This window comes from Triturus cristatus, chromosome 7 (assembly GCF_964204655.1).
Source record: "Triturus cristatus chromosome 7, aTriCri1.1, whole genome shotgun sequence".
In the NCBI taxonomy this organism is placed as follows: Eukaryota; Metazoa; Chordata; class Amphibia; order Caudata; family Salamandridae; genus Triturus; species Triturus cristatus.
Genome location: NC_140590.1, coordinates 145572171 through 145586246, shown reverse-complemented (window position 1 = coordinate 145586246; position 14076 = coordinate 145572171). Strand labels below are relative to the sequence as shown.

General features: G+C 44.6%; 1 protein-coding gene across 1 annotated transcript in view; it reads right to left on the bottom strand.

Annotated features, from left to right (window-relative positions):
- The window catches only part of LOC146809063 (B-cell receptor CD22-like), a 476425-nt gene that overhangs the window by 272267 nt on the left and 190082 nt on the right, over positions 1-14076 (bottom strand). The window lies entirely within an intron of this gene.

Genomic DNA, 14076 nt, shown 5'->3' with positions numbered 1-14076 from the left:
CAAAGGCCTCCTTTATTTCTCCCTCTTATCGTATAAATTGCCGGCGTGTGAAAAGTGCGGTAACCATTCATATGAATGGGGTCCACCGACCAGCATTCCTGTAGACAGATAATCGGGAACTGATGTAAAAAAGATATACAACTTGTATCCTCTAGCTTAGCAGACAGCCCTGCAATGTTCCAGGACAAGAGTGTAAAATCAGAGGCTCTGTCAGCGTCTTTAGATGGTCTCACATGGAGAAATTCACAGGATGCCCCACTTTCATAGATTCCTGTTTCGGGCATTGAAAGGTGATTTATTGCCTCCCCATCCTCAATAGTAATAGGGATGTTTTCGGACTTATCCTGTGGAGAAGTTAATAGTTGGGCAGGCCGAAAACCAGAGGGTAGAGTTGGCTCATCCTCAGTTATCACCTCCCGAGTAGATTCGAGTGCAGTGGATTTTAAAGGTAGTCAGTCAACCATATCTAGGCAGCTATATCTGTTTGATCTCGGGAAGGCCTCAAGCCAACCCTGGGCAGCTGGGGCAACCTACCTCTTTGAAAATCAATGTTTGGTTTACCCCCCCCTGCCTGTTCCCACATACTATTATTTGCTTGATGAGGATAGAAATAACCAAGAGGAAGTGGCCTAATTCTAGTGTTGGGCAAAAATGGCCGTACCTGCTGAATACATTTTACAGCATGTGTATCCTGAAAATTAACAACAATACAATCCCCAGATATGTCTTTGTTCCTGGCGGCAAATCTAAGCTGGGTAACAGGGAAACTCCGCCATTATTACAAGTAAATCTGTTTTCTGTCTTATTAAGGTTCTGTACCAAACCATTTTTAGCTTTAGCATTAGCATCAGAGGATTTCCGAGAAGACATTTCTCTTATAGGTAAGTCTTTGGGTCCATTGACATTTGTGGGGTTTTTAATGCAAGCAGTGTCCTCTCCTATATCCCGAGATATTCCCCTCTGCGGGTCTGAAGAGGACATGACCAGGGGCACAAGAGTTTTCAGCATGGAATTAGTGGTTTGGTTACCAGAAGAAAGCTGTTCAGAGAGCTCTCTTAATGGGCCTGTCTTCAACATTTCATTAAATTCAAGATTAGATAGAGCAATCTGTTCAAGTTTCTTGAGACGCTCTTCTTTCAAATTGAGTCTATCCAGGATAGGGCGAGTTTTAAGAGCAAAAAGTTCCCCTATTTTAGAATAAAAACCATCGTCTAGATGCCTAATTGGATCTGCAGTAGCTTTAATCGAGGAATGATCGGCATCAGACAATAAATTATTGGATGCCAATTTTATGTTTTTAAATTTCGTCGGTCTCGGTTGGCTCCCCTTTTTTCCTCGCTGGACAGGCTTCTGTTTCGATTTGGCTCCTAGATTTTGGCCGGGGGAGGAAAAGTAGCCTCAATAGCAGCATGCATTTGTGTTCGGGTGGATACGCCTTCTAGTTGGTTTATCGTGGCGTCAGGCGTAATGGTTACAGGCCTGACGGTACTTCTACCTTCTTTGCCACCCTTACTTTCCAGAATAGAATCCGTACAGACATCATTACTGTCCTCCTCACTGACCATAAAGTCAATTAGGGTTGAATTTATGGTGTTTACCTTAGGTGTGACAGACAAGGCAATTTTGGCAAAGGATGAGCATTTGTTGGAGAGAGGGTCTGAAGAAAGACGACGCTCTGTGAGGTCAATTTCTCATTCGAGAAGGGTAGCAGCTCTTACAATAAAATTGTCCAAGGTACCTGCAATGGTAGTGCCAGCTACGGCACTTTTACCCCTAGTCGATCCACCCACCATTGTCAGACTACTAGCCTCAGGCAAATTTCAGTACCAAACTACACAGAGAGTGGCCCCGCCCAGTCTCTTCAGTCTCGAATGGGCTCAAACGGACCCGCCCTTGGCCCGGGCTTCGCCCGGCACGTCCCGCGTGCGTCCCGCACAGCGGCTAATGACTTAATTAGCCGCTTAATACACTTAATTTATAGTGACGTTGGAGGCGGGGCAGGAAGAGGAACCAGCTGTAGTTGGTGTGGACTGCTGGTCCTCGCAGTCCCACACCCGGCAGAGTCCGCAGAAAATGAGCACACCTCAGGTCAGGTCAGCAGCTGTGAGCGGCGCCCGCGAAGCGGGGGCCGCGAGCCACTATGAAGCACAAGGAGGTGGGGCAGGAAGAGGAACCAGCTGTAGTTGGTGTGGACTGCTGGTCCTCGCAGTCCCACACCCGGCAGAGTCCGCAGAAAATGAGCACACCTCAGGTCAGGTCTGCAGCTGCAAGCGGCTCCCGCGAAGCGGGGGCCGCGAGCCGCTATGAAGCATAAGGAGGCGGGGCAGGAAGAGGAACCAGCTGTAGTTGGTGTGGACTGCTGGTCCTCGCAATCCCACACCCAGCAGAGTCCGCAAAAAACGAGCACACCTCAGGTCAGGTCAGCAGCTGCGAGCGGCACAGTGATCTAATGAGCAACTAGAGTGCTACCATTCAGAATTTATGGCAAATGTGTGCCACATCTGAATGCCTTCTTGATGGAACCAAAGTAAACAAGCATTGAAAATGCAATAGGTCTCGCCCTCGTTTAAGTTAAAGCAATTCTGTTTGTAATTAGGTGGGTTTTTATCTTTGCTTGTATTTGCATGCATTTGTATGCATATATGTATATGTATATGCATGCATGCATTTATATTTGTATTTATATAGATATGCAGATTATATATATGTTTATATATGTATGTATATATATTTATATGCATATATATATGTGCATATGTGTGCGTGTAGAGAGAGGTAGAGAGAGGTAGAGAGAGGTAGAGAGGTAGAGGTGTAGAGGAAGAGGTGTAGAGGTAGAGAGGTAGAGGTAGAGAGATAGAGGTAGAGAGGTAGAGAGTAGTAGAGAGAGAGGTAGATAGAGGTAGAGAGGTAGAGAGGTAGAGAGTAGAGAGTGAGTAATAGAGAGTAGAGAGTGAGTAGTAGAGAGTAGTAGAGTGAGTAGTAGAGAGTAGTAGAGTGAGTAGTAGAGAGTGAGTAGTAGAGAGTGAGTAGTAGAGAGAGTAGTAGAGAATGAGAAGTAGAGAGAGTAGTAGAGTAGTAGAGATTGAGTAGCAGAGAGTAGTAGAGAGTGAGAAGTACAGTGAGTAGTAGAGAGTAGTAGAGAGTGAGTAGTAGAGAGTAGTATTGAGTGAGTAGTAGAGAGTGAGTAGTAGAGATTGAGTAGCAGAGAGCGAGTATTAGAGAGTAATAGAGAGTGAGTAGTAGAGTGAGAAGTAGGGAGTAGTAGAGAGAGAGTAGTAGAGAGTGAGTAGTAGATAGTAGTAGAGAGTGAGTAGTCAAGAGTAAGTAGTAGGGAGTGAGTAGTAGAGAGTAGTAGAGAGAAAGTAGTAGCGATTGAATAGTAGAGAGTGAATAGTAGAGAGTGAGAGTGAGTAGTAGAGAGAGAGTAGTAGAGAGTGAGTAGTAGAGAGTAGTAGAGAGTGAGTAGTAGAGATTAGCAGAGAGTGAGTAGTAGAGTGAGTAGTAGAGAGTATTAGAGAGTGAGTAGCAGAGTGAGTACTAGAGAGTAATAGAGAGCGAGTAGTAGAGAGCAAGTAGTAGAGAGTGTGTAGTAGAGAGTGAGTAGTAGAGAGTAGTAGAGAGTGAGAAGTAGAGAGAGTAAGAGAGAGTAGTAGAGGAGTAGAGAGTGAGTAGTAGAGTGAGCAGTAGAGAGTAGATTAGAGCGAGTAGTAGAGAGTGAGTAGTGGAGAGTGAGCAGTAGAGAGTAGTAGAGAGTGAGTAGTAGAGATTGAGTAGTAGAGAGTGAGTAGTAGAGAGTAGTAGACAGTGAGTAGTAGAGAGAGAGTAGTAGAGAGAGAGTAGTAGAGAGTGAGTAGTAGAGAGTGATTAGTAGAGAGTAGTAGAGGGAGCAGTAGAGAGTGAGTAGTAGAGAGAGAGTAGTAGAGAGAGAGTAGTCGAGTAGTAGAGAGTGAGTGGTAGAGAGTAGTAGAGTGAGTAGTAGAGAATAGTAAAGAGTGAGTAGTAGAGAGAGTAGTAAAGAGTAGTAGAGTAGTAGAGAGTGAGTAGTAGAGAGATTAGTAGTGAGCAGTAGAGTAGTAGAGAGTGAGTAGTAGAGAGTGAGTAGTAGAGAGTAGTAGAGAGTGAGTAGAAGAGAGTGAGTAGTGGAGAGTGAGTAGTAGAGAGTAGTAGAGAGCGAGTAGTAGACTGAGTAGTAGAGAGAGTAGTAGAGAGTGAGTAGTAGAGAGTAGTAGAGAGTGAGTAGTAGAGTGAGTAGAAGAGAGTAGTAGAGAGTGAGTAGCAGAGAGAGAGTAGAGAGTGAGTAGTAGAGAGTGAGTAGTAGAGAATTTCAGTGAATTTCAAAGCTTTTTTAAATGCTAATTTCTTACTATAATGTCTCTGAAACCTATCTTTTTTTCAGTGAATTTCAAAGGTTTTTTAAATGATAATTTTTAAGTGTGATAGTAGTAATACCTATTTTTTTGTACTGATTTTCTACAGTTTTTTAACTATTTATTTATAAATATTTAATTCATTAAATAACATTACATATTTTTCTGAAAATTGCAAAAAGAAAATCCCCAAAAAATCAAACTGAAATATTGATTAATTTTCTTGTTTTCATTTAATATATTTATATTATTTTCTTTTAAAGTCAATTTTTTTTTCGAAGTCGCGCACTCGAGCGTACACATCACGGTGGGTGCGCGCATTCTAGCCGCCATTTTAGAAATGTCGTGAAGGATCCACGGACGGTGTGCGACGGCTGCGTGTTTTTCAGTTACATCATATACATTTAATATTATGTGATGTGCGCGATTGGTATGCGACCAGTCTGCGACTCCTGCTCCCGCACATTCGCGACACATGCACATCACGGTATGAGATGCTTGCGCGGTTGCGGGTCCCGCGTGACGTCATATACGTGCTGGGGCGCACTGAGTGCGCGACTCCCGCAAAAAATATGATGTTCCAAAATGATATGTATGTGTCTTTAATATACATATTAGGTCAATAGATTATCTAAGATATTCATAAAAATAATATATTTGTACTTGTAATAAACTTATATTATTTTTAAATATATTTTTGCGAAGTCGGGTGCGTGCATCGTGAGTGCAGAGAGCCAGGTCAGCAGGGCTGCTGTAGAGCCAGAGAACCCAGGTCAGCAGAGCCGTTGTAGAGCCAGAGAACCAGGTCAGCAGAGCTGCTCAAGAGCCTAAGAAGCAGGTCAGCAGAGCTGCTCTAGAACCAGAGACCCAGGTCAGCAGAGCTGCTCTAGAGCCAGAGACCCAGGTCAGCAGAGCCGCTCTAGAGGCCGAGAACCAGGTCAGCAGAGCTGCTGTAGAGCCAGAGAAATCAGGTCAGCAGAGCTGCTTTAGAGGGAAAGAACCAGGTCAGCAGAGCTGCTTTAGAGCCAGAGAGCCAGGTCAGCAGAGCTGTTCTAGAGACAGAGAAACCAGGTCAGCAGAGCTGCTTTAGAGGGAGAGAACCAGGTCAGCAGAGCTGCTTTCGAGCCATAGAACCAGGTCAGCAGAGCTGCTCTAGAGGCAGAGAACCAGGTCAGCAGAGCTGCTCTAAAGCCAGAGACCCAGGTCATCAGAGCTGCTTTAGAGTCATAAAACCAGGTCAGCAGAGCTGCTTTAGAGCCAGAGATTCAGGTCAGCAGAAATTCTCTAGAGCCTAAGAACCGGGTCAGCAGAGCTGCTCTAGAGCCAGAGAACCGGGTCAGCAGAGCTGCTGTAGAGCCAGAGAAACCAGGTCAGTAGAGCTGCTTTAGAGCCAGAGAACCAGGTCAGCAGAGTTGCTTTAGAGCCATAGAACCAGGTCAGCAGAGCTGCTCTAGAGGCAGAGAACCAGGTCAGCAAGCTGCTCTAAAGCCAGAGAACCAGGTCAGCAGAGCTGCTTTAGAGTCATAAAACCAGGTCAGCAGAGCTGCTTTAGAGCCAGAGAACCAGGTCAGCAGAAATGCTCTAGAGCCTAAGAACCGGGTCAGCAGAGCTGCTCTAGAGCCAGAGAACCGGGTCAGCAGAGCTGCTGTAGAGCCAGAGAAACCAGGTCAGTAGAGCTGCTTTAGAGCCAGAGAACCAGGTCAGCAGAGCTGCTCTAGAGCCAGAGAACCAAGTGGGCAGAGCCGCTTTAGAGCCAGAGAACCACGTCAGCAGAGCTGCTTTAGAGCCATAGAACCAGGTCAGCAGAGCTGCTTTAGAGCCAGAGAACCAGGTCAGCAGAGCTGCTCTAGAGCCTAAGAACCAGGTCAGCAGAGCTGCTCTAGAGCCAGAGAACCAGGTCAGCAGAGCTGCTGTAGAGCCAGAGAAACCAGGTAAGTAGAGCTGCTTTAGAGGGAGAGAACCAGGTCAGCAGAGCTGCTCTAGAGGGAGAGAACCAGGCCAGCAGAGCTGCTCTAGAGCCAGAGAACCATGTCTGTAGAACTGCTTTAGAGTCATAGAACTGGGTCAGCAGAATTGCTTTAGAGCCAGAGATCCAGGTCAGCAGAGCTGTTGTAGAGCCAGAGAGCCAGATCAGCAGATCTGCTCAGTAGCCTAAGAACTAGGCCAGCAGAGCTGCTCTAGAGCAAGAGAACCAGGTCAGCAGACCTGCTGTAGAGCCTGAGAAACCAGGTCAGCAGAGCTGCTTTAGAGCCAGAGAACCAGGTCAGCAGAGCTGCTCTAGCTGACACTGACTGACTGACACTGACTGACTGACACTGACTGATTGACACTGACTGACACTGATTGACTGACACTGACTGACTGATACTGATTGACTGACAATGACTGACACTGATTGACTGACACTGACTGACTGACATTGACTGACACTGATTGACTGACACTGACTGACACTGACTGACTGACACTGACTGACTGACACTGACTGACACTGACTGACTACTCTCTGCTACTCTACTACTTACTCTCTACTACTCTACTACTCTCTCTACTACTCACTCTCTGCTACTAACTCTCTACTACTCTCTACTACTCGCTCTCTATTACTCTACTACTCTCTACTACTCACTCTCTACTACTCTCTAATACTCACTCAAACCTATGGTTTTTTCTGTGAATATATACAAATGCATAACCAATAACGGCATAAAGAAATAGCAACAGATCAAGCATTTCTCACTATTAAAACATAAGCATGATTAAGACATATTAAAAACATTCATGCCAAACAGTAAAAGCATCTTTTTGGTAGAAACAGGTTGACAACGGGAAGGCGGGTGGGACAGTGAGGAATCAACATGCAGATACTGTATCCACCAGAAAAAACGTTACTGAAGGTAAGTAACTTGCTCTTCTGATGGATACTTCTGCCTGTTGATTCCTCACCTTTTGAATAGAATCCTCAAGCCATACCTCACCCGGAGGAGGGTGTCCACCTGACTAGACTAAAAAATCTTGCAAAACTGATCGGGCAAAACGGCCATCCCTCCTAACCTCCGAATCCAATAATAATCAAATAACTTTTAGTCAAAATTATATTGAAAATAATACTTGAAAAATACTTTTATCAATAAATTTAGACACACACTTAAAGGAAAACGTTTATTTATAATTAATTTAAAGATATTTTATACTTTACAAATTACGCCGAAGTGGCGACCACAGCGCGACTTTTCAAAATGGCTACCGGAATGCATGGAGCCATCGTGTAGGGTGCGCAAATTCTGTGTACTATTTTTTTTAAAAAAGAATGAATATAGTTTTCCTAACTAAAAATTATTCACAATTTATTTGAATATAGATATATATATGTATATATATAGAGAGAGACAGAAAATAAAAAAAAACATAGGATTGAGGTACATTAGACTTACAAATTTTCATTTAAAAAACCTTTGAAATTCACTGGAAAAACCATAGGTTTCAGGCACGTTATAGTTAGAAATTAGCATTTAAAAAACCATAGAAAATCCTTAAAAAAACATAGGTTTCAGGCACGTTATAGTTAGAAATTAGCATTTAAAAAACCATAGAAATGAATTGAAACAACCATAAGTTTCAGGAACGTTATAGTTAGATGGACATTTCACTCGTACAAAACCATAGAAATTCTGGCGTTATAGTTAGTTCAGCTAAACTATAACTCGCGCCCCCGCAATGCACTGCTGATGACATCACCTATTACATCATTCATGACATGGTCAGTGAAATCACTGATGACATCACTGATGACATCTCAAATGACATCACTGATAACATCACTGATGACATCATCCACGTGAAAATCTGATGCACCTCCTCACACCTGAATATAACCTTTTATACACCCACTCTAAAATACAGACTACCATTTTCGAAAAAATAGACACAACAATACCGGTTACTAAATACGTACTGACTGATTCCTAGGTCTACACACACATCCACTCATTCACCCATACAGTCACTCATACATGCAGTTACTCATCAATACAACACTATCATATGCACTCATACACCTATACAGACACTCACATACTGCCACATATCCAGAGTTACTCACACACTTAGTCAGTCATGCAAAGAATCAATCATACTTCCATTTACTCACCTATACAGTTATACAGACACAACCTATTCATAACCTATACAACTAAACACTATTCATAACCTATACAACTAAACACTTATTCATACAGATACAAACACATAATTACTCCCTTAAAGAATCACTGATACAAATACACACTCATCCATGCAGCCACTCTCACAATTACTGACTCTCACATATAGTTATTTATATACACCATCACTCACATATACTGCCTTTTATTATGTAGTTACTTTCACATGTACCACTGAGATATCCATTCACTCACCAACACACCCATACACACACTCACCCACCCATACAGCTGTTTCCACATGCACTCTTGAACCCATACACCCAGTGAATCAACCACTCATACATCTTTGCACAGTCACACACCTCCCAACCACCCACACACACACTCAGGCAGCCATCCAAATACTCAGGCAAGCAATCAATAACCCATATAGACACTCATGTAGCTACTCACCAACCCATGCAGCAGCTTACACAACTCCCTATTCAACAACAGAATCATTTATACATGCAATCAGTAATTAATAGAACACTATCAAATGCACTTATACACATATATAGATACTGGCACATCAGCAGTCATCTTAGTCGGTTATGCAGTCATCCTACTCACTGATGAAAAAAACTTGATCACACTTACATTTACTCACTTACACAATTATCCAACAACACCTCATTTATTCAAACACATAGTAACTCATAGTTAATATGTTAAAAAATCACCATTACAATTATACACTCATTCATATAGTTACTCTCACAATCACTGACTCTTACACATACTTATTTATATACACCAACTCTCACATACAATGCCTTTTATTTTTTTACTTTATTGAAGATATACAACTAAAACATATATTCACTCACCAACACACAAATAAATACACTCAGTCACCGAAACAACTGTTTCCACATGCACTCTTAAACCTATACACCTAGTCAATCAACCATTCACACATCTATGCATAGAGTTACACACACACCATCCAACCATACACAAACTCAGTATCCCATACAAATACTCACCCAACCAATCAATAACTAATATACACACTCATGTAGTTAGTGACCAACTGATGCAGCATGTTATACAACCACAGAGACAGTGCTGCACACATTCACATAGTTTAGTTACTAATCCATGTATTAAGTGAGACACTTTTAATTACTCACTTAAACAGTCAGACGGCTTCTAAATCCTCCATCCAGACAGTTATATATCCACTCAATCTTCCATACAGATTGGTATATATATATAATACATATTTAAATTTCAAACTAAAACACATTCACTGGATGATGTCATCAGTGATGTCATTTGAGATGTCATCAGTGATGTCATCAGTGATGTCACTGACCATGTCATGAATGATTCAATATGTGACATAATCAGCAGTGCTTTGCGGGCGCACGAGTTATAGTTAGCAGAAATATAACGGAGGAATTTCTACGGTTTTGTACGAGTGAAATGGCCAGCTAACTATAACACCCCTGAAACCTATGGTTTTTTCTGTGAATTTCTAAGATTTTTGAAATGCTAATTTCTAACTATATCGTCCCTTAAACCTATGATTTTTTCAGTGAATTTCAAAGCTTTTTTAAATGGTAATTTCTAACTATAACGTCTCTGAAACCTATGTTTTTTTTCAGTGAATTTCAAAGGTTTTTTAAATGCTAATTTTTAAGTGTGATAGTAGTTATACCTATTTTTTTGCACTGATTTTCTACAGTTTTTTAAGTTTATTTATAAATATTTAATTCATTAACTCCTTCAGCACGGCGCAGATTACTGCGCTGTGCTGAAGGGTTCGTGCGCGGGCGGGGCCGTGACGGAGTGGTTCCGTCATGCGCACAGCGCGACCGACGCGCATGACGGAACCACTCCGTCACGCGCATCGAAGGGGTTAAATAACATTATATATTTTTCTGAAAATTGCAAAAAAAATGTTTTTTAAAACATTCAAACTGAAATATTGATACTTTTTTGTTTTCATTTTTTATTTTAATATATTGATATTATTTCCTTTGAAAAAAAAAAATTCCAAATTTTTTTCTGAGTCGCGCACTCAAAGTGTACACATCACGGTGGGTGCGCGGATTCTAGCCGCCATCTTAGAAAAGTTGTGAAGGATCCGCGTACGGTGTGCAACGGCTGCGTGTTTTGCAGTTACATCATATACATTTAATATTACGTGATGTGCGCGATTGGTATGCGACCAGTCCGCGACTCCTGCTCCGGCGCATTCGCGACACATGCGCATTAAGGTACTTGATGCTTGCACGTGGCGGGTCCTGCGTGACGTCATATACATGCTGGGGCGCGCTGGGTGCGTGACTCCCGCAAAAAAAAAGTTGCTTCAAAATGATATGTATGTGTCTTTAATATACATATTAGGGCAAGAGATTATCTAAGATATTCATAAAAATAATATATTTCTACTTATAATAAACTTATATTATTTTTAAATATATTTTTGCGAAGTCGGGTGCATGCATCGTGAGTGCAGAGAACCAGGTCAGCAGAGCTGCTGTAGAGCCAGAGAAACCAGGTCAGCAGAGCCATTGTAGAGCCAGAGAACCAGGTCAGCAGAGCTGCTCTGGAGCCTAAGAAGCAGGTCAGCAGAGCTGCTCTAGAAGCAGACACCCAGGTCAGCAGAGCTGTTCTAGAGGCCAAGAACCAGGTCAGCAGAGCTGCTGTAGAGCCAGAGAAACCAAGTCAGCAGAGCTGCTTTAGAGGGAGAGAACCAGGTCAGCAGAACTGCTTTAGAAGAGCTGGAGAACCAGGTCAGCAGAGCTGCTCTAGAGCCAGAGATCCAGGTCAGCTGAGCTGCTTTAGAGCCATAGAACCAGGTCAGCAGAGCTGCTCTAGAGGCAGAGAACCAGGTCAGAAGAACTGCTTTAGAGCCAGAGAACCAGGTCAGCAGAGCTCTTTAGAGGGAGAAAACCAAGTCAGCAGAGCTGCTTTAGAGCCAGAGAACCAGGTCAGCAGAGCTGCTCTAGAGCCAGATAACCAGGTCAGCAGAGCCGCTCTAGAGGCAGAGAACCAAGTCAGCAGAGCTGCTTTAGATGGAGCGAACCAGGTAAGTAGAGCTGCTTTAAAGCCAGGGAACCAGGTCAGCAGAGCTGCTCTAGAGCCAGAGAACCAGGTCAGCAGAGCTGCTTTAGAGCCATAGAAACTGGTCAGCAGAGCTGCTCTAGAGGCAGAGAACCAGGTCAGCAGAGCTGACTTAGAAGGAGAGAACCAGGTCAGCAGAGCTGCTTTAGAGCCAGAGAACCAGGTCAGCAGAGCTGCTTTAGAGCCAGAGAACCAGGTCAGCAGAGCTGCTCTAGAGCCTAAGAACCAGGTCAGCAGAACTGCTCTAGAGCCAGAGAACCAGGTCAGCAGAGCTGCTGAAGAGCCAGAGAAACCAGGTCAGTAGAGCTGCTTTAGAGCGACAGAACCAGGTCAGCAGAGCTGCTTTAGAGGGAGAGAACCAGGTCAGCAGAGCAGCTTTAGAGCCAAGGGACCAGGTCAGCAGAGCTGCTTAAGAGCCAGAGAACCAGGTCAGCAGAACTGCTTTAGAGCCATAGAACCGGGTCAGCAGAGCTGCTTTAGAGCCAGAGAACCATGTCAGCTGAGCTGTTGTAGAGCCAGAGAACCAGGTCAGCAGAGCCGCTCTAGAGCCTAAGAACTAGGTCAGCAGAGATGCTCTAGAGCCAGAGAACCAGGTCACCAGAGCTGCTGCTGAGCCAGAGAAACCAAGTCAACAGAGCTGCTTTAGAGGGAGAGAACCAGGTCAGCAGAACTGCTTTAGAAGAGCTGGAGAACCAGGTCAGCAGAGCTGCTCTAGAGCCAGAGATCCAGGTCAGCTGAGCTGCTTTAGAGCCATAGAACCAGGTCAGCAGAGCTGCTCTAGAGGCAGAGAACCAGGTCAGAAGAACTGCTTTAGAGCCAGAGAACCAGGTCAGCAGAGCTCTTTAGAGGGAGAAAACCAAGTCAGCAGAGCTGCTTTAGAGCCAGAGAACCAGGTCAGCAGAGCTGCTCTAGAGCCTAATAACCAGGTCAGCAGAGCCGCTCTAGAGGCAGAGAACCAAGTCAGCAGAGCTGCTTTAGATGGAGCGAACCAGGCAAGTAGAGCTGCTTTAAAGCCAGGGAACCAGGTCAGCAGAGCTGCTCTAGAGCCAGAGAACCAGGTCAGCAGAGCTGCTTTAGAGCCATAGAAACTGGTCAGCAGAGCTGCTCTAGAGGCAGAGAACCAGGTCAGCAGAGCTGACTTAGAAGGAGAGAACCAGGTCAGCAGAGCTGCTTTAAAGCCAGAGAACCAGGTCAGCAGAGCTGCTTTAGAGCCAGAGAACCAGGCCAGCAGAGCTGCTCTAGAGCCTAAGAACCAGGTCAGCAGAACTGCTCTAGAGCCAGAGAACCAGGTCAGCAGAGCTGCTGAAGAGCCAGAGAAACCAGGTCAGTAGAGCTGCTTTAGAGCGACAGAACCAGGTCAGCAGAGCTGCTTTAGAGGGAGAGAACCAGGTCAGCAGAGCAGCTTTAGAGCCAAGGGACCAGGTCAGCAGAGCTGCTTTAGATCCAGAGAACCAGGTCAGCAGAACTGCTTTAGAGCCATAGAACCGGGTCAGCAGAGCTGCTTTAGAGCCAGAGAACCATGTCAGCTGAGCTGTTGTAGAGCCAGAGAACCAGGTCAGCAGAGCCGCTCTAGAGCCTAAGAACTAGGTCAGCAGAGCTGCTCTAGAGCCAGAGAACCAGGTCACCAGAGCTGCTGCTGAGCCAGAGAAACCAGGTCAGCAGAGCTGCTTTAGAGGGAGAGAACCAGATCAGCAGAGCTGCTTTCGAGCCAGAGAACCAGGCCAGCAGAGCTCCTTTAGAGCCAGAGCACCAGGTCAGCAGAGCTGCTTTAGAGCCAGAGAACCAGGTCAGCAGAGCTGGTCTAGAGCCTAAGAACCAGGTCAGCAGAGCTGCTCTAGAGTCAGAGAACCAGGTAAGTAGAGCTGCTGTAGAGCCAGAGAAACCAGGTCAGTAGAGATGCTTTAGAGGGAGAGAATCAGGTCAGCAGATCTGCTCTAGGGGGAGAGAACCAGGTCAGCAGAGCTGCTCTAGAGCCAGAGAATCATGTCAGCAGATCTGCTTTAGAGCCATAGAACCGGGTCAGCAGAGCTGTTTTAGAGCCAGAGAACCAGGTCAGCAGAGCTGCTCTGTAGCCTAAGAACTAGGTCAGCAGAGCAGCTCTAGAGCCAGAGAACCAGGTCAACAGACCTGCTGTAAAGCCAGAGAAACCAGGTCAGCAGAGCTGCTTTAGAGGGAGAGAACCAGGTCAGCAGAGCTGCTTTAGAGCCAGAGAACCAGGTCAGCAGAGCTGCTCTAGCTGACACTGACTGACTGACACTGACTGATTGACACTGACTGACACTGATTGACTGACACTGACTGACACTGATTGACTGACACTGACTGACACTGATTGACTGACACTGACTGACTGACACTGACTGACACTGATTGACTGACACTGACTGACTGACTGACTGACACTGACTGACACAGACTGACACTGA